The sequence below is a fragment of the Macrobrachium nipponense genome, chromosome 30 (assembly GCF_015104395.2).
Source record: "Macrobrachium nipponense isolate FS-2020 chromosome 30, ASM1510439v2, whole genome shotgun sequence".
Classification (NCBI taxonomy): domain Eukaryota; kingdom Metazoa; phylum Arthropoda; class Malacostraca; order Decapoda; family Palaemonidae; genus Macrobrachium; species Macrobrachium nipponense.
The window spans coordinates 41,344,783-41,367,282 of NC_087218.1; the positions used below are offsets into that span (position 1 = coordinate 41,344,783).

A 22,500-nucleotide genomic window follows, 5' to 3' on the forward strand; every position below is an offset into this window, starting at 1 on the left:
GGGAGCTCGCGGTTCTGAAAAGGGGCCTTCCCTGGATGTGTTTCGATCTTTTGTTACTCCCACAGCCTTCACATTTACTGACATGTGCATGGACATCTGCCTTCATGCGAGGCCACCAGAAACTCTTCCGAGCTCTTTCCCATGTTCGATCACGACCCATGTGACCACTCATTGGACTGTCATGGAATCATTGAAGTGCATAGAGTCTCATATCTTTAGGTATTACAGGTAGCCACTCTTCTTTCAACGCCATAGGGGATGTTCTTGTGAGCGTCTCCCTTTATAATTTATATAACACAGAATTCCATTGTTAGTATAGACCTAAACGGTTACCATATTTGGCAAGCTCATTCTCCTCTGACACACATCCCGGTGAACTCGTATTTTTCATAAAGTTCACTACTTCCTGATCCCTTCATCGCAATGCTGTTTTTTCTAACATTTCATCGGGATCCACAAATGCTGTGGCCCACTGCTGAGAAGATCCTACTGCTATACTCGCAATATTGTGATACCAGATTTCCATCATCACCAACTCTTTGACAGATAATCAGCCATGGACATCACGGCACTGCGACCACTTTTATGAATTGGATTTATGTCAAAACTGCTGAATTGGTTTCAATCCATCTCCCTCGACTTCCCCTCTCTCTTCTCTAATATCCCCCAGGGGTGTTTTAGCCATCTTAATGCCTGATGGTCCGTTATCAAATCAAACGGTGCAGGAGAGAGGTACATCCGAAACCTCTTTATTGCCAGGATAACCGCCAGTAATTCCTTTTCCGTCGTTGAATACCTCTGCTCGGATTTGGAGAATGTGGTGGTAAAAGGCAATTGGTAACAGTTCCTTGGATGCTGACTTGTTGGCTAACATTGCTCCTGCTCCAACATCACTTGCATCAGTAATTAAAACGAACTGTTGCTATAGTCAGGAAGATGGAGTGCTACAGCATTTGCTACCTGGTGGTTTTTAAGCCTCTCAAAAGCCTCAACCATCTCGACTGACCAATGCAATTTCTGGTGGGGTTTTTTTGGTTTTGGAAAGCCTCATACAGGGGTGACTTAGCAGTCTGTGACATCCCTGGAATCCATTTTTGCACATAAGAAATGCCCCAATGGCCTGACGTAACTGCCTGACAGTCAAAGGCCTAGGAAGATCCCTCAGTTGATGAACTCTTTGCTCACTAATGCGAAGCATGCCATCACCAACCACGGAAACCAGATACTCCACTTCACGCACCCCAAATTTACACTTATTAGGGGCTAGCGCAAGACCAGCATCACGAATCCTGCTCAACACATTTCTGAGCCTTGCTATGTTGTTCTTTCCATGTTGAACCCCAGACCAGTATGTCATCGAGATAACACAATGCATCCGTATAGTTGCAATCACTGAGTATTGTAGCCATCATCCGTTGAAACGTATAACCTGCCCCTTTCAGACCAAAAGGAGTTCTACCATGCCATTCAAACTGCCCCCATGGGACTACAAAGGCCGAGACCTCACAATCCTCCTTCCGAAGAGGCATCTGATGGTATCCAGACTTTGCATCTAGCACTGAAAAGTATTTTGCCTGACCAAGTCTATCAAGAAGATCCTCACCACAGGAATTGGATGCAATGTTGCTGGCTGGGACACGCTATTTACTCCCCTATAATCAATAGCCAACCGAAGGCTTCCATCAGCTCGACGAGCGCAAACAATAGGAGCTGCCCAAGGGCTACATGATTTCTTTATTACACCCATATCCTGAAGTTTGCTTAGCTCCTTCTTGACTTCTGCCTCCAAAGCAAGTGACAACCGCCGCGGTCTATTTGCTATTGGTGCTGAATCTGGGTTAACTCTGATTGTGTGCTCCACCCCGTACCTGTACCAGCGGCAGTGGGCCTCCATTATAGAAAACATTCTTGAACTCTATGAAGTTACCTTTGTCCATGTTTCCTCTTTCTGCTCAAAAGTAAGCGACTCTCCAACGATGAAATTTCCTCTTTTCCCCTCAGTTGAACTTAAAAGGCTATGGTTGCCATCGTATCCCACCACACTGGGCTCTAGTTCCCCAATCTCCTCTCCACTCTGCACAGTTTCGTGTTTATCCGATACATTTGCAACTCTCACATACATTTTCTTCTTGATTGAACCTTGGATGCAGCAATGAGGAGGGCAACCGGAGAACCCTCAGGGCGCCTGGGAACAACAGATACTGCTCATCTGGAACCATCCATCAGCTGAGCAGCATATAAAAATTCTGTCCTAGGAGGTATCACAACTGCATTCTCAGCTTAACAATGAGCTTCACCACTCCATCAGAGCATGACTTATGTGATTGTGTCCTTTCCCCAGTATTCAATGGCAATGATAAATTTATTGAATCCACTCGCAACCTCCCTTTTGTCAAATCTAGAGTGACTGTGCCAAGTTTTATCCACAAGTCCATCCCAAGTATCACTCTAGTAACAAGTTTAGATACCACAATGAACCTATGTTGTCTCACTATGGTTTTGCCTAGCTTTACATCCATCAGAATTTCTCCCTGAATTTGAAGTTCTTCACTGCTCGCTCCGCAAGCTGTAATATTACTCGAGCTGACAAGAGATTTCTGAGCATCATTCAAGATATCCTCAGAAACTAAAGAATAATCACTTCCGGTGTCCACCAAAGCATTATACTTAGTTTTCATCATCTCCACAGTAATGTAATTTGTAATATTTTTCAATACCTGAGTTGCTGCTGCGGCTGGAGAGCACATGCCGATATCTCATTTGACCGTTCACCTTTGGCTGCACCAAAGCCACAGTGCGTTGGAAAGCGGAAGTAGAATTCATTTGTACAGACTGCTCCAAGCTCCCGTATGGAGCAGTCCTCACTGAAAATTTCTTCTTTGAACCTGGGGAGGGTACCAAGCAGGATTTTCATCTCTCCTTCGTGCACATGCTTTCCATCCACCCACATGTGTCATTTTACAATAATAGCACTTAAATTTACGAGAAGAATAGGATTCCCTCTTCTTGCTGCCCCATGATCCAGCATTTCCTCGTACAGTGCAACTCCATAGTTTCCGGTGTGTCCTCCATCAAACAAACATTGGACGTACCCTCAATTTTATTCACATGGACACTGGGATTCCTAGGTCCTGTTGCTTTAGTTGCTCGCTTAGTAGACAACGCTGCCAATGCAATTTTCACCACCTCATCATACGACTTGGCAGTCTCCTCTGACTCCATCCACTTCTCTCTAATCAATTGGGATCGAACATCTGCATCGTGCAACCCCGAGAGAAATCGCCATACAACACGCTTCCGTACAATATCAGCTGGTTCTTTAGCAAATGCTTGACCTGCCAACAGTTGCAAACGAGTCATATAATCACTCAGACTCTCACCCTGCAACTGTATAGATTCCTCAAACCTCAGAATCCTTACTTCAATTGCATCCGCCGTGAGAATACGCTGCGCAAGTCTGTCCATAATTGCAACATCATCCTTACCCCACTCAGGGTCCTGTAATGCCTGTTGCTCCACATAGTTGGCTGTTGGTCCCCTAAATTGTAATCTCAGCATGAGGGCCCGATATCCTGCGTCGCGCCAAGACGGTACCCTCGTAGTAAGTTTGCTTGCTTGACTAAAGAGAAATGCGATGAAAAGACTGCCAAGAAACATGGAGACACATATCCCCAAAAGACACACCTCAGCATAATCTCCTTTGCAACAGCGTTATGTTCGGTAGGCGTGGATTCTGACTTGCTGCCACCAGTCATGGTTTAACAAACACAGCGGTTTCTCTTGGTATTTATTATCCAAACCTCAAGGTACAAGATACAGTTCAGTACTGAATACTGAGAAATAGTATATAAAGGAAGTAAACAATGATTATGATAGTTAACAGCAAAAGCGTTAAGAACTATTACAGCAATAATTAGCACAGTTATATGAATATTACTTCGGAGAATAACAATCGTTAGACAGTTAAGTATACAACTATCTCAATATAGAGTTTTGCAACATTTTTCAGATTCCTTAGCTAGGATGTCTTAAAATGTGTGTTCAGATTTCGCATAACATAATTTAAAAAGAATATATAGCATAGAATGTAATGAAAGAGAGAGAGATTAACTTTGTCCATTCGAAGCTAGAGTTGTTTCAGTAACTTTTCATTGCCTTGAGATTAGAGGAACTCTAGTCTCCATTGTTTTTAAAAATATTTCAATCATCTTGCTCACTCGAGTCTGTTTTGGTCGAGTACGTGTCTTTGTTGAGCAGACTGGTTTAATACGCAATTGTCTTTGACGAAACCACGTGTAGATTTCACAATTTTCTGTAAAGTTGCGTCATTTTCGAAGTTTCTGGAAGATTGCATCATCTTTCTCATTGCCCAAAACGTTTTGTGCCAGATCCACTGCCCAGCTCTTGTGCGAACTGAAAGATTTCATTCAGGCTTAAATCCTCAAAGCATTCACATCTTTCTCCTCTCTCTCTCTCCCCCACTCTCTCTCGCACGCCACTTTTGAGTTCATATCAATGTAACATAAAAGATTTATACTTAGACAATGGTTACTCGTAACTTGTAGATTTCAGATTTAATATTTCTTAGGGTTGTTTAGTATTATTTAGTGTTTTTTGTGGAATCTGAACAAACATTATATAAGTGTGTGTAACGGCGCCTAATTTTGTGAAATTGTGAATTGGTGAATATTTTGAAGAAAGAAGTTGGTATACCATGGTAAAGTGTGTTATATTTGTATTAGTTGCAACTAATAACTAATGGTTACGATGGTTTAGAGAACTAATAACGGCGCCTAATTTTGTGAAATTGTGAATTTTTTGAAGAAAGAAGTTGGTATACCATGGTAAAGTGTGTTATATTTTTATTAGTTGCAACTAATAACTAATGGTTACGATGGTTTAGTTACAATAGTTTGAGTGAAAAGATTTACATTTTTACACATTGCAAATTTTTGGTGTTTTGTGTTTGTTTCATTTGAAGTGCATTTATCCATTTTCTTATTGAAGTGTGTCTTTTTATTATATATTTTGTGTGATTAGTACTTTTTGCAATTTTGGTATTTTCCACATTTTTCTGTTTTCATTTGCATTCTCAATTTAATTGACTTAGTTATTTTCATTACTTAATCGTTGCACATTTAATTGAATTGAACACTTGTGAATTAATTTGCCTTTACTTACAATTCTTTTCAAGTTTCATTACTGTTTAGCACTTGTGAATTAATTTCAAATTTTAAGTATTGCCTAACACTTTTGGATTTTGATTGAATTAATTTTCTTGAATTTTGTGATAAATTAATTTTGATTTAATTTTACTTAATTAATTCAAGAATTAATTAAACTTTACTTTGTTTTCAAGTAACAGTAATTCTCCCTGATATTGTGAATTTCACTTATAATTTTGAGTTTAATAATAAATTTTTGTATTTAAAATTTTTATAAATGTTTTTCTTCTCTTTACACCAGTATTTATATATAATTATATTTATGTTAGGTAGAAACATAGAGTGGTAATTGATCTGTTTTCCTTCAATTTACTTGAAGTGACTTAGAACCAGGGAAGTACTTACACTTCTGAAATCAGGGAAATACTTAGACTTTTAAAGTTGTTGATGGAGTGATGCCCTTTGATTAATTTAATTACTTACAAGATTACCTCACACCTGTTTTGATGAACTTAGTCTGATTTTCTGCAATACTGGTAAGTTGTTTAAGGGATCACTGTTGCCTTTAGAGTATCCAGTCGTTTAGTACCTGTGATGAGGGTTCAGGTGTCTGGCTATTGTGAGGTAACAATTAATGAATAGTAAGTGTAGTAACCAGATACTTGGCACTTCGTCACAATATATATATATATATAATAGATATATATATATATATATATATATATATATATATATACTATATATATATATATATATATATATATATATATATATATACATATATATATATATAATATATCTATATATATATATATATATATATATTATATATATATTATATATATATATATATATAATCATAAAAAATCATCTGCATAAAAAATGTGTATTTCATGAAGACTGCACACAGCACAATGGACTTCACCTGTGACAGGAGAACCATCATAGTCATTATCGCCTTTAATGCAGAACAGCGCAGAGGCCTTTGAAAAACAACGCTACTCATCCAGTTCCCTGGTCCACGTGTAAACGAATATGAACATCATACATAAAAATGATAGCATTATAAATTTCGACCGAGATTAGGCAAATGGAGAAGTAAATAAATGTTACTATAGATAATACATTGCAGACAGTTTGAGAAAATATATAAAATATATGTCACTATTTACACTATGTGGAAAGATATTTACGCAAGTTCACCAACACTGTTGCGAGTTATAAGAACCTGTTTGTGATTCATCATTCTTATTGCATACCGAAGTATGTTTAAAATACCAGTGGGAAAAATATCAGGCTTTCATTCTCGGTTTCTGTAAACTATGCTGCAAAAGTTCAATGTAAGAAATATATGAACTTGCAAATATTTAATGATGCCAATGCTAAACCCAACACCTAACATCTGTTGGTCTTCAGCATCAAATACTACAAAAGCAGTTGTTACATATCAACATTCAAAACGTTTATATTGTCCCAGTTTCTTTTAAAATTATACTTTCACATCTTCAAGGTCGGAGTACATTTTGCTTTCATTTTTATTTCTTCAAACTTGCATTCCATATACTTCGTGAGCATAAACAAGACGTGATCCGATCTCCAGCTTGCTTGTAAAATTTCCCCCTCAGGAATAAGTTGTAAACATTATATTCCTAACCTTTAACGTACATTAAAACGTGCTAAGATCTACGGTCAAATAGAACCTTGTTTCACCAATGAAACTTAAAATAAATACTTTTTATGTACTGTTTAACATGCACATTATTTATTTTTTACATTTCATTTCTAATAAATAGATCATAAATATCCTATTCTAAAATTCCCTTGTCTTTAACTCAACGCGAAACACCTTTTTCATTCTTTTTTAGGCTTTTTCCATAGACCTTTCCTACCCGCCCCTCAACAAGAACAAGAACAACAACAACAACAAAGTAGTTTGTTAGCATACTCCCCGAGTAGGCGAAAACGCAGCATTATTGATAGCTACTTCAGTTATAAGAATAAAGAATTGATAAAACAAAAAATAAAAATAAAAGCCATAATTTTTTGCTTATTCAACTTAGATATATATATATATATATATATAGTATATATATATACTCTATATATATAATATATATATATATATATATATTCATATATATATATATGCATATACTTTCATACATCCACACACTCACACACACAAAACACACACACACACACACACACACATATATTATATATATATATATAATATTATATATATATATATATATATATATACGTATATATATATATATATATATGTATATATATATATATATATATATATATATACGTATATATATATATATTATATATATATATATATATATAAAATAGGGCTACATACTGAGTGTATCGTAATAAGAACTAATGATGAAATTTTTTCTAAGCTTTACGCAAAACGGAAGCTTCTCTTTGCCTCGGGTAAAAGACTTGAGACAATAGCCACCCAATGACCGATCATCGGCTGAAATAAAATCTGCCACGACGAAAAATCTTAAAATAACAACAAGCGCATAAAAGACTTAAAATTACGCCAACTTCAGCACACAGAGGCAGACGTGGATTAATGGACATTAAATAAAAGTGCTGACTTCACACGATCAACATCTTTCGGGGCTGAGAGTACGGTAGGAAAATGCGTGTGGTTATAATCGACGATGAGATGTTGCTAAGACTGCCTGCGCGCCGTAAAAGGACAGGTCGTGACTGCTGGTTAAGCCCCTCTGCATATGCTGCGGTAATAGTAGTCTTCACAAAGATGCAACACAACTTCTTTCGGTCACATATTAACGTACGCGCACGCCTATAAACACAGCATACTTCAACGTCATGTTTGGAAACAACCTTTATATACATGTATATATACGTATTATATAAATTTTTTTCTGTAAATGTGTTTGTCTAATAATATATAAAAATTGTAGCCTCTTTGCTCCACTACTGTTTTTTGTGTTAAATTATTATAAAATGATATATGAATTCATATTCGATATATATATATATATATATATATATATATATATATATATTTGTGTGTGTGTGTATTTAGGTAGACTCATTCTCTAACATTACTTTTAAAATCCAGTATATAATTCAGACCCTATAAGAGTAACAACTAATATTTGGTTGAAATAACTCACCTAATCCGATGTTACAATCAGTTTGAGCTCCGGAAATACAATCCATGACGGGAAACTGATTTCACTTAAATACTGATTACTTTGTTTTCACTAACTGAGACGCAGTTGCCTAGAGACATTTAAAGTTTGTAGAATAATATAACGGAACTGCTCTCTTTCTATAAACGGTCACAAAGCATGCGCACACACCAAACCCTGTCTATCTATCTATTATGTATACATTATTAGCCATTGTAACTGCACTTATTAATTTCCCAAGACAGCTCTGAATTAAACGATAACAATGACAGCGATGGGTCTAGCATAAGAAAGCAGTCTCATACCCATGTTCCTATAGTATGCTGATTAAACTTAAAACAGCCTGCCAGTGAGGTACACAAAGAGTGTGGTTTTTCTTTCTTTGAATTTTCCCGGTTTTCCCTTTTTTGGTGGAACAGTTTATTTTCACAGGTAGAATAACAACTAAGCCTAGGCTCATATGGTGGTTTCAATTTTGTGGACGTGTCTGATGCTTCCTTTGAACTGCTGCTTAGGCCAAGCGTTATGAAAATCTGGATCTCGCTGACTCCTGACAAGTGATTCAAGTTGTGATTTATTTCTTGAGACTCTCCTTGAAGAGATAAACTTCTACAATTATTATAAGTAATAATATTAAATAAACAACACATCTGTCACGTAGTGGCTAGTTCCCTGGAACCACATCTCGCCGATTTGGAGTCACTTCAGCAAACGCTACAATTTGACATCGTCAAAAATACCTTCGATACACTGTGCACAATAACACTTAACTTATATAGTCATAACATATTGAATAACCTCACTTTTATTAAGTTTTTCCAAGTAACTTAAGGGAATAACCTTAATCGTCTGCGGAACAAGTGTAAAGTACATAAACCATAATGATAACAAACTACAAAGTAAATAATTTATTAGGATATGATTGCGTCTTTGGTGGCTTGTGGAAATTTTAGAATTGTGATTACTTAGTAAATAATTTAAATTCAAGTTTTATGCATCATTATAAGTTAAACAATAGAGAAATTTATACAATTTGTAACATAGATTTTGTTTTGGATTTTGTGTCACCGACCGTCCGTAGCGTACAGTGCAGGGCTGCCGAAGTGTGGAAATGACGTCACTAATTGGGGTTATCTTGTCCACATTGTGATTAGGTGTGGAGTGTGGAATCCACACATAAAAATTTCCACGCTTTACTGAAAAGCGTATGCTAGTTAAAATCCAATAATAAGTTATGAAAAATTTTTTACTATTCTATTTTATAAGTCTCACACAAATATCCATAAAAATAAAAAATTAGTTTTATCCTATTTATTTGTGGATGCGTTTGGATGTTTATCAGATGCATAACGCTGACCGTTGATTCATTTGCACAGTGCAAACCAAGGCCTAGAATATAAACTAGATCTTGACCGTACGAACTGGCTGGCTCCAGCTCCAACCAGCCTCAGTTACCTATTCCAAATTATGTTCAATCTGGTCCTCTACAAAATCTACATTTATTCTTTTTCATAATGCTAGAGAGTATTCTTAATTTGCTAGTTTTGATGGTATATTTTCTTGAAAATTTTGTGAAATATATGCATACATTCATACTGCATGTAGAAAATTTATTTTCAGCGATGCACTTTACAGCTTTGTAATACACATAGCAATTTTTGCTTGTGAAAAATGATTAAACGTGTCTGTATAATAAATTTGGTTATTCTAAAACTACGGTGACATAAACTTTTGAAAGGAACAGGCTTTAATGATTTCATAAGTGTAATTCGTATAACTTAAGCACTTAGCAAAAATCATAGGCCTAGTTTACCAGTTTAGATGATAGAGCTCATGATTTCGTTGTCAGTTGATATTGCCCTAAATGAATGACTATATGTATATCAACGATAAAAGTGAGAAATTATATAATGCAGTGGTAATTAAATCCTCATGTAAAATTAAATGGTTCAGGACATTAGCCTAGATCCAGGACACGTTGCCAGTTTACTTTACTCTAAAAGATGAGACATAGTTATAAACGTTGGTGCTTACTGTTATATTTGCAGCTTCAATTCTTTATGAAAGTGATTGTAATTATGTAATTGCAATGATACAATACAGGGATAATTATTTTTTAAGTTCACTTGCGAGCATATAACCACAGTGTTAGTTGGCCCAAGATATAGGTCTAGTCATTATATTTATGGCAATAATGCCGGATTGAACATCATTAAAAATTTATCGTTATATTTCATTACGATGATGTGATTAAGATGCCTTATATATATAAAACTTGTTGTAAAACACCTATGTTACTTTTTCATCGTCAAATTAGATAAGTTTCATTCCAGTTCTTCATCATCAAATTAAAGGAGTACCGAACTGTTGTAGAGAAGTTTTTCTTCTTTTACCCACTCGTCAAAAAAAAAAAAAAGAATAAAAATGTAACTAAATGTTTAGACAATATGAGCTAATAACGGAAAGGGTCAGTGTCTATCCTTGTATATCAGGTAAAAAAAAAAAAAAAAAAAAAAAAAAAGCTTCTGGTTGGGAATTCATACCGCTAAGTTTGGAGCGCTTACAAGATCATGATAAACAACTTATACTACATTCCTCAGAGTTCGATAGAGTTGGATATATTGCATAACTGGCAACTGTCTGTGACCGAGCGTGGATTTTCCTTCGTGTGGAATCTGTGGAAATCTGGCAGCCCTGGTACAGTGTGGAAAGATTGAATGACTCAAATCGTAATCTCGTGCTGGAAGTTTGGAAGTTTTATACAAATTATTGTTTGTGTAGTAACTGTAATAGCCACAATTGCCTATTTAGAATTCTTCGCCTTATTTTGGGTAAGCCTGTCACTACAATGCCTTGAACTCCAAGTGAAAAAGAAGAGATATGAGGAACTTATGATATCCAAAGCATAATGGAAAGTCGGTGCTCTAAATTTACTCTGATAGCTACTAGGCTAAGTGTATTCTCCGTTTAGCTGGTATATATTGTACATTGATTATCGCCTTTTGAGCCCACATCCTAGGTTGACAGAACCAATCCCAGTTTGAAAACAGGCTAACCTAATTAGGTGTGACTGATCATTCATTTTAACCTGGTGAAATGGTGAGCGAATAGCTTGTTGGTTACAGATTGATAACATTGAAGCCGAAATGAAAACCTAACGTGGCTGAGGCCTAGACCCATAGTATTGCAGAGGTATTTCAGTTCCTGGTAATACTAGCCCCTGGGAGCTAATTAAAGTCGACCCCCTACAGCTAAATAACGGTAAATTCTTAATAAGGAACCCAAATACTATAGGAAACTAGTTTTCAAGAACCTAGAACCTAGATCTATCAATTGAACGAAGCAGAAATAAAAACCCAACGTGACTGAGACCTAGGCCTAGTAGTGCAGAAGTATTTCAGTTCCTGGAATATCCAAGCAGGAGGGAAAGAAAGCACAGCCGCCAAGTAGTTTGGTAAGTGTTGACGTAATGTTTTCGTCTAGTTCTGTAGAACATTTGCCTTTATTCACTTGGTGTATTAGCTACATACGGTTTTGGTTACCCAAATTAATGAGGGTCAGGTGGTAGACGTTTTGTAGGCCTACCTAATGATAGCCAGATTGAAACCTGGGTAGGCTAGTCAATAGGCCGAGTTATATACCCGTAATAAACCAACTTGGGACGCTGTGCTCCACAGATGGAGCATTAACACCCATGACTAACCTCCAAGTTCTTGCCATGTTTTTAGGATGTGTTATTCTATTGAAAAGTTTGTCCAATTTATGTGCTCTACAAAGTGTCTAGGTATAGGTATAGGAGTTTCTATCACCAATTAACCACTACATGTTTTCATAAAATTATTGCGGTAAATTGTAGGTATTTTGATACCTCTAGCCTATAGTTGTAACATTTTAAATTTTGTAGAATTTGTATGTAAAGTGAAAAAGGTACTTGAAGGAAAATAAAAGTGATTAACAATTGATAAAACGTCCATACAAATCCCATTTAACCATCACCAAGGATAGTCATTCCTCTGCAGAGTGCCAGAAAAAATTAGGAAGAGAAAATTTTTACTTTGAATCATAGCCTAATTACATTCTGGAATGTGATATACCTGTGTTTTAGTTTGTATTTTGATCATTACTGAAGTTCACATTGTTAGAAAATCAGTAGGTTTAAAGAAACAAGACCTGCCAAATAAATTACAATTATGTGGAACCACAGTGGGAAACTGGGGTTTTTAGGTTATACAAAAACACAAAACAAGCGAAATACACAGATACTATATTCTAATCTAACATAGCCTAGGATGTCAGAGCATTACCTCTGGTGGATGAGTGTGAAGACCTAACCTGACCTAATGTAGGAAACTAAATTAGATTATATTGTAGGGTTGCTACCTAACCTAACGAAGAATGCTGGTTCCTTACTTGGCCAGGGGGTTTTCTCAGACCTAATCTAAGTAAGAACATTGGAAATTGAAAGTCATATAGGGTATATATAGGGTTGTGACCTAACCTTATGAGGATGACAAGTTTTTACCTCCCCACTTAACATAGCCTAGTTCATGAACCTAATTTTTGATAGCCTGTTAGGCTGTAAAGGGGAATAATGTTACTTAATGTAAAGGAATTTTTTACATAGTGCTTACAGCAATGGCAGGATATATCTCTTAACTGCTAAAGTTGACAAAGTGCTGTAAGCACTCTAGTAGTTATGATGAATTTCCTTTAAGCTAATTGATTATTGTTGCTTTTGATCATGCAGCCTACAAGAATTGCATATGGGGAAATATTTGGAGGGTTTTTTATATTTGAATGGTTGAAACTTTGCTTTATGGTTACATAATACTTTATGATATTTAGGGTAACGAAACAGAATTTTGGCCTTAAATTTTCTTTTTAATGGCATGTTCAAGTTAGGGAAAGTAAGGCTAGGCAGTTCCTGTTAATGAAAGATTTAGCATTATGGAGTATTATGGAGTATTAATATGCATGATAGATTATTCATCTCTGTCTGTGCTTCAGCTTGTGTGTTTTAAAAGTGCATTAAGGGAGATTATCAGTCTATCAGTGTATGTTTGTGTGTCTTTCTCACTTCCCATGCCATAACAACAATACTTGCATAATAATGAAAGGATTTCAATTAAGCTTGTTACAAAGGTAGACCGTCATGCAAAGATATGCACAAACAGCAGTTAAACGTTTGTCTAGTTCCAGTGTGTTTATCACGTTGCTTTGTCTGTGTTACCCTATGGTACCATAGTAAGTTATGTGTAAATGTGCATGAAGAGAGATCTTCAGTGTGCATCTACACTATAATTTCTTTGATTGTCACAGCAGCTTTTCCTACATGGTTGAAGGGCCTTCAGTTTGACTTAGTACAAAGTTAGACCTTCTTGCGTAAATGTGCTTGACAGGTAGTGTGGCAATCATATTGCCGTGTGGTTTCATTCTCCACCAATACAGCACGTTTAGATAACACTAGGTTAGTGATCTTTATCATGACCATTGCTAAAACTGATTTCCACACTCATGTCATCCTCACCTCTGTATGGTTAGTGACTTCAGTGAAACATGGTACAAAGGTAGCAAAGGGATATTGCCCGTCCTGCCTGCATGTTCATTTGTCATTGTATTTCTTACACTTCCTGTATCATTTCAGTTTCCCTTACACAACCAAAGGGAATTCAGTCAAACCTGGCACCAAGGCAGGCTATCATGCGTTAAGATAGGTAGCCTGTCTATCTAATTTCATCAGTTGGAGTGTTGTTGCGAGGAAGTTGGTTGTAGGTAGGTTACGGAACATAATATTATGATGCTTCAGCAAGATTTGCCATTGCTTTAGATAGGAGACCAGTACAAATAGGGATAACTAGTACTACATATGTCATATTTCAAAATGTTCATAGAAAGTGGCATTGGAAATATACCCCAAATATGGATAATGGTTATTTACTGTGTAGTGCTTGTGAAAAATAATTGCTATAAATAATAAAGGTGATAAGTGTTGACTGAACTAAAGAGCGTACCGGTCTCTTTTGAACAAGATGCACATTTATTACTGTCAAACGCACAGCAAATAATAGGCAATCTCAGTTGATTTATTGACCGCTAGACTTGGGTACAAGATTGCGATTTGAGATAATGTGGCAAACATCTTTGTTGAACTTGCATTTTGCGATATCCGACCGCATGATTGTATCTATTGGTTTTGGTTGTCGATTGTCAAATTTCATTATATTAGCATTTTCATTCTTTTCGCTTCATTCATTCCTGGGAACAGAATGCCCTCGCCACGCATCGGTGGCATGTTTGCAAAGCAATGAGTGACAAAAAATGTTGATACAGAGTAGCTCATTTTCGTTGATTTTTAGTCGAGAATATAAAACCAGTGTCTTGCACATCGCATGGCCGGATATATTTTTTATAGAATAAAAGTTCAGAAGAAGAATTTGAAAACGCTTATGCATGTATTGCAATTGACGTAGTTGCAGTCATCATAGGTATTTAGAATTTATATATATTTCGAATTATAATAATTTAAGCAGTTATCTGCTTCATGCTGGTAAGATATTATAGTTTGATTTTCTATGTAACTTATGTGTGATTAAGGATCAACCATAGACGTATATGTGGTTTTAAGAGTCAAGATGGATATTCATGAACTGAGTTGGCAACTTTTCCAAGAAAAGCATTTCATCCCCTCCCCTTCGCTCTTCCCCCTCCCAACCCAACTCTCCCGCCTCTCACCCTAATTTATAGCCGAAGAATACGCCAGGTGGCGGGTTATTATGGTAAAAGAATTTTTTTTTTTTTTTTTTTTTTTTGTTTTTTTTTTTTTTTTTTTTTATCCATAATAAGGAAAGATCTTTGGGCCTCTGAACATGGTTAGTCAGGTAGATCACGCCGTTTATGAATACTGTAAATGCCTTACCATTTGTAGTGTTTGTTAGAACAATGCTGGCAATGCAACTCACGTTTGAATTGCCCAAGAAACAAATGGAGTGCCGTGCCTTGTTATTTAAAGCACGCCCTGGCCACCCACCTGTGGAGAGAATAAGTAAACAAACATGAAAGCTGCGCTTGGTTTGCAGTGCACAGTATTAGCCTACTATATATATTTATATGTATATGTATATATATACACATTATATATCAATACATACAAATATATATTTATATATACATAATATATATCACATTCTTGTGTATACTCGTTTTATGCCAGTGCAAAAAACAGAATTTTGAAATTTTTATTTTTGAAGTTCCATTGCGTTAACAAAGGAGTGCTGTGAACAGATTTTGAATGATTTACATTTTAAAAAAATGGAATAGTTACCAGCATATATAAAGGTCATAATAATACATAATACCGTTTATATTGTAGAATGTGTGTGTGTGAACTTTTGAAATTAAGTTCATGAAAGCCATGGTACTATCGGATAAGTAAGTAAATGGACAGTTTGAGTCAATTTTAGAGAATGCTAGACTTATTTATGTGGACTTTGTAGCATAAGCAATCATCCTTACCGCTTGTAGCCGTCAATTTCGTGCTAGACGTATCACGAACCAACTACCCACAATTGGTGTGGTAGGCTAAGTTAATTTTCGTATATTTCTGGCCCTCGGGTTTTCATTTCGAACTGCAAGAGTTACATCTCTATTAGGCAGCCGTCGCATTACCATAGAGAAGGCCTCTTTAAATCACTAATTACAGTGTAGGGAATTAAGACTGTAAGCTGAGGTTCTGGTCATTAAGAAACCCCGAGCGTAGAATGAACAAGAGTTTTAATGCTGAAAGAGACCGTTAGAGGAGACTCAAATGATACCTTGGCATAACATACAACATAACCCGAGAGTTATTACGAGGCTCCTAGGATACACTTTTACGCATAACATTTATTACACTGGAAGAAGAAAGCACGGAGCCTGTCAGTCCGCCACAATAGCCTTTGCAGCCGGCGTCCTTTAGGGCCAGAATGACGCCCCTCATTAGCATAGTTTTGAGGCCTTTTAAACATGACGAATCCGGTGAAAATGAAGCCCCTCTTTTTTTTGTTTCAGCGGATTTGAGATCCGTTTCTCAGCGTTTGGTTCTGAAGTCACGTATCTGGAAGAGTTCGATGAAGGCGTCTCTTGAACGAAACTATAAGGGAAGAGGCATTTTTACAAGGGGTACGAGCCTTCATACCTGGGTGGTCTTTTGGAAGCCCGTGGAAGAACTCCGGTGGTATGAGTTATTGCGTAATGTTCAACTGTCGCCTTTCGTTAGTAATAGTGATCAATTTAGGTCTAAAATAACATCACAATTAATTTTTTGTCAACAGGAGACGCTCTCTTACTTGATATTCATTCATGTTTTTTTAATTATTAAATAATTCCATTTTGTTTGCCAAAAGTTCAAAACTTTTGAACGTTATCGCGCATGCATTACGGCAGACGGTTTTGATACGAATGATATAGCGCTTCCATAACTTGTCAATAGGATAACAAAAACGCTTAATATGGAGACTTTTCAATTACAGGAATAAGTTAGTATAATGAAAAGCTACATACCTTTCTGCACAGCATTCCTCTTACGATGAGGAACAGCGCAGTCCTACGGGAAATGTCTAGTTTTTTTTCTCCCTCCCTCCAACTTCTTAACACAGACTTATGTGGGGACCAGACCCAGGACCCACTAAGACTTAGTAGGTCCTGGGGGGAACCGTGGACGCCAAGGCGGTAATCCAGTTGAAGTTAGTTGCCTGAGGGGGTGAGGAACAGCACGCGGAGGACACTAGGCCGACCTACGAAGGATTCTAGACTTTCGTTCTTATAGACATATGATGACTTCTTCAAGGTCTCTCTCTCTCTCTCTCTCTCTCTCTCTCTCTCAAGGTGAATGGGGAGAATGGTAACCGGTTCTTTACTAACCGGAATTACTGTAATGGAAAAATTTATTGTGGAATAGAAAATAGTAAAAGTTAATGTTTATTAACCGTGATTACTATAGTAGAGGCAATATGAAGTTGTAATCGGAAAATGCTCACGTCTCTTTACGCATTGGAGTTTCATTAAGTTAAAATAACAGGATCAGAATTAGCATCTTCCTTTCCCTTCATTAACTAAACAGATAAGTGAAAAATGTTCTTTATTTAATATCATCGTGAATGTATCCTACCAAAATAAACGCACCATGTAGTCGTAATTTAAATTTTTATTGGTCTATTGATCTAAATTTACTTTTCATGAGAGTTTGATGAATTTCCATCCCGTTATCTTCTTCTTCTTCCCAGCTTGTTCCCATTTTTTTATATGGGGTCGCCGTTTCGGATGAGCCGTTTCTATCTATTTCTATCTTGTGCTTCTGCCTCATCAATTCCCTTCTCATTTAAGTCTCCTCTCACACAGTCCTTCCATCTCTTTTCTTGGTCTCCCTCTTTTTCTTCTTCCTTGCACCTCCACCCCCATAGTATGTCTCCCAGCGTGTCCTCATCTCTCCTCAACAGGTGTCCATACCATCTCAGCCTCCCCTCCTGCACTTTCTTTGATACTTCCACCACCTTAGTTGACCCCCTTATGTAGTCATTTCTGATCCTATCCACTCTTGTTACCCCAGGACATCCTAAGCCCTTCTCTTTCTGCCACATCCTTCTTCTCTGCTGCTTTTCTCTGCTTGCTGTTTCCGTACCATACAGCATTGCTGTTCTTACCACCGTCTTGTGAAATTTTCCTTTTAACCTAAGCGGCACTCTTTTGTCACAAAGACTCCCGAGGCCACTCTCCAGTTGTTTCCAGCCTGCCTGTACCCGATGTTTTTACTTCTTCTTCCATCCTTCCTCCAGCGTTAACAAAAGATCCCAAATACTTAAACTTATCAAAACTCTCCTTATTTGCTCTCCACCAAGCTGAATACTTTCTCTATCATCCCCCCTCAGCTGGGTGGTACACATTTTATATCTTTCTTGGATCTACTTATTCTCATTCCTCTGTCCTCCAGTACTTGTCTCCATCTTTCCAATTTCACTTCCAGATCTTCCCTGCTCTCTGCACACAGAACAATATCATCCGCATACATATGTTCCAGGTACTGTCTCCCTTACTTCCTCTATTATAACTCCATCACTATGTTAAAGATAAATGGGCTCAGAGCCGACCCCTGGTGTAATCCTACTCTCACCTCCAAAACCTTCTGTCTCCCCAACACTGCTCCTCACTCTGGTAAATACATTCCGTACATCTCTCGTATCAATCGCACATACTTTTCTGGCACCATCTTCTCCCTCAGGCTCATCCATACCTCTTGTCTCGGACTTGGTCATAAGCCTTTTCAAGGTCAATGAATACCATATGTAGGTCCCTTTGTCTTTCCCCGAATTTCTCCATTATTTGCCTCAGACAAAATATACCATCTGTTGTTCCCCTTCCCTTCATAAATCCCATCTGCTCTTTACCTATTTGTACTTCTTCTCTCAGTCTAGCATCTATCATCCTTTCCAGTATCTTCAAAGTGTGGGACATCAATTTAATGCCCCTATAATTACCACACTCTTGGACATCGCCTTTCCCTTTAAAAATTGGGATCAATATACTCCCACGCCACTCATTTGGTATCTTTTCCTGTTACAAGGATCTTTATCATAAGATCGTACAGTATATCCACTCCTCATCTCCTAATGCTTTCCATGCCTCCACCGGGATCATGTCTGTCCGGTTGCCTTCCCATTCTTCATCTTCTTCAGTGCATTTAGTACCTCTTGCCTAGAAAAACCTCATTACCATGCCAATGTTCACTTGCCCATCCTCTCTTATTAGTCTATTATTTTCTCATTTAACACTGTTCGAAATATTCTTTCCATCTCTTCACAATGTCTTCCTCCTTTCTAAGCACTACACCCTCTTGATCCTTTATTTGTTTGTATGTGTTATATCTTTGGTGCTCTTATTTCTAGCCTTTGATAGCTTGATCATCTTCTTTAATCCTTCCTTTGTCCCCAGCTCATTATACACATCATCATACGACTTTGCTTTAGCTTGGGCTACCACCTTTTTCACCAACCTTGTTTTCTCTCTGTTACCTATTTCTGTGTTCCACTGACTGTGACTCTTCCCATTCTTTTCTTTGCTCCTTCTTATCTTTACTACTTTCTCAATGTCTTCATCCCACCAACCAACTCCTCCTTCCCATTCCCATGATACCAGATGTCTCTCCTAGCAGCTCCTTTCCATGCCTTATCTTATTACTGCTGCATTTCGTGCCCACCATTCCTTGAACATTTTCAATCCCTATATCAATATCCTCCAAAACCCCTCCTCTTAAACTCTCTCTCTTATCCCCTTCCTTCTGTAATTCGTCACCATTTAATTTTCCTTATACCCTTTAGCTTTGGTTTTTCTTTCCCTTTTCAACTTCAAGTCCATACATAGCAGCCTGTGTTGGGGGGCTACATGGTCGCTGGAATAACTTTGCAGTTCTTGACCTCCACCAGATTTATCTTTTATACAAGAAATAGTTCTATCTGGAGAATCTTCCCCCACTCCTATATGTTATTAGGTGTTCCCTTTTCTCTCAAAGAATGTGTTTACATATTGCCATGTCGAATGACACAGCAACAAAGTCCACTACACTCTCTCCTTTTATTCGGGTTTCTCTCCCCAATTCCATGGCCCCCATGCACCCCCCGCCCAATCGCCTCCATTTTCACTTCCGACATGGCATTCAAATCTGCCCCAACTATCACCCTCTCATGCATCTTCCAGTTCTTGCATTATTCCATCCATGTCTCCTCCAGAAATTTCCCTTCTCTTCTTCTGTGCAACCAACTTGTGGTGCATATGCGCTTATAATATTCAGAATCTCTCCTCCATCAACATATCTTCCATCTGATGATACGGTCATTCTTTCTATGCACTTCTATTACCGAGTTCTTTAGTTCACTAGACAGTACTATGCCAAACTCCATTTCTACCTTGTTTAGTTTGCTACACTATAATATTAGCTTATATCCATCTCCCAACTCTTTAGCTTTATTTCCTTTCCACCGCGTTTCTTGCACACACACAACATCTACTTTCTCTTCATCAAGTCAGCCAATTCTCTACCTCTCCCAGTCATGGACCCAACATTTAGCTGGACCATACTCTGAACCCAATGTGAGCTCGCTTCTTTAGCTGCACCCGCCTCCTGATGCAGTAGCCTCGCCTTACCACAGAGTTAGGGCGATGTCTCTGTGCGTCGTTTACGGAGTACGCCCTAGCATTACCTCTTTCCATATTTCGGCTCATTCCATTTTTGGTTTTGGCCACAGAATTTTTACAGCGGATGCCCTTCCTGACACCAACCCTCCCTATTTATCCTGGCTTGGGACCGGCACCATAAGGACTTGGTTGCCCCCCCAGGTGGCTAGGTTAATTTCCATCCCGTTAATATACTATAGTAATAGTTATTTTCATTCTTAGCGTTTATACTGCAATGCTTTCGTTGAGTCATAGCGGCTTTGAATTTTTTTTCATTAGGTATCAGGAAACTGAAAGCAATAATTGGCTGATTGCTACCTGGTGCAATATCGACTCTATCGAAGATATGCCACATCGTATCCTTGTGATTGCTGATGACAAGTTATTTAATGGGGCTGGGTGTGATTGCCACATCCTAATGCCTTTGAAAGCTGATTGCAATTACTTAGGAAATGATATAATATATATATATATATATATATATATATTATATATATATATATATATATATATATATATAATATATATATTATATATATTATATTATATTATATTATATTATATAAGCGTGGTACTTTCTTGACACCACATTTTCTTGCCAAGAGAGGGACGTCAGCAGCTCGAAAGCGCAAGGGAAAAAGGAGAATGGCGATGCATAGCCATCCTTGCGAATATAATTTCCGTCTTGTGAGGAGCATCCAGTCGAAGGTCTGGTGTATCGCATTCTCCAACAATAAGCCGCCGTGTACCTTCCGGAAAATTGCCGGAGATTACGTCTTTCATTGTACGATTTTTGGGAATCGTCTCGCCCGGCTGGACATCAATAGGCTGTGGAAGATTCCATTTTCTCTTTTATTTTTGTTTTGCTGAGAAAATGATTCGTTCTTTCTCCAGAGTTTTTTTTTTTTTTTTTTTTTTGTTTTTTTTTTTTTTTTTTTTTTGCGCGGGGGGGGGGGGGGGGGGGGGGGGAAATCTGGCGGTGTCTTTGTTCCTGGTTGTTTTTAATTTTTTCGCTTTCTTTTCGTTTATCAAAGGGTGTTTTGTCAGGTGGTCCAGTATCGTTTTCAAAGGGGGTGTTGAAGAATTTTGTGTGTTGGGCTGGGGTGGGGGTGGGGGGGGGGGGCGTGGTGGTGGGGGGGGGGGCGGGGAGATACTTTGTTCACTTTCAGATTCAGAAGTGTTTACTCCGTGAAGATTTAGAATCTTATGTACTGAGGTGGATGTCTGGTGGACTTGGCGTCAGAATCTGAATGTCTGAAACAACCTTCTGATTGATTTAAAAAATATCGAAGGGGGAAAAAGCAGAGGTAATTGATTGATAGAAATTGTATTGCATCGAGCGTTCCTTACCTGAGGAAGATGGATAAAGCCTCCAAACAGAGGTAATTATTTTCTTACTACGGGAATAATTTATCATTATTCTTTCTTGATGGGAACGTGTCATGTATGAATTTGCTTAGACCTGGAAAGTATGTGAATGTTTTCTTCTTGGTGCTGGAAAATGTATGTAAATAGACATTCATGTATAAATTTCCTCTCCCTACTACTAGAAAGTAGATATAAACGTTTTTATTTATTTATTTTTTTTGTTAAGAAAAGTCTCCTACTTCAGTCTTTTTCTGCCCTTTTTTTTAAAAGAAAAGTCTCTACTTTAGTCTTTTCCGCCTTTTTTTTTTAAAGAAAAGTCTCCTACTTTAGTCCTTTTCCGCCTTTTTTTTTTTTTTTTTTTTTTTTTTTTTTTTTTTTGTTTTTTTTAAAGAAAAGTCTCCACTTATTTAAGTTTTTTTTTTTTTTTTTTTTTTTCTTTTTTTTTTTTTTTTTTTTTTTTTAGAAAAGTCTTTCCTTTCTTAGTCGTTATTTCGATTTTCGTGAAGCTTTTCAGGTAACTGTGAAATGTACTTTGTATGAGTTCCTTTTAAAAATGATCAACGCAATGTGACAGAAGCCAT

General features: G+C 37.3%; 1 protein-coding gene and 1 long non-coding RNA gene across 2 annotated transcripts in view; one reads left to right on the forward strand and one right to left on the reverse strand.

Moving 5' to 3' along the window:
• The window catches only part of LOC135202465 (vang-like protein 2), a 455,973-nt gene that overhangs the window by 248,817 nt on the left and 184,656 nt on the right, over window positions 1–22,500 (reverse strand). The gene's annotated exons all lie outside the window — the stretch shown is intronic.
• Window positions 11,054–22,500, forward strand: part of LOC135202467 (uncharacterized) — a 311,171-nt gene continuing 299,724 nt past the window's right edge. Inside the window, exon 1 of the long non-coding RNA XR_010311748.1 lies at window positions 11,054–11,804. This is a non-coding gene — a long non-coding RNA (uncharacterized LOC135202467). The remainder of the gene's footprint in view (window positions 11,805–22,500) is intronic.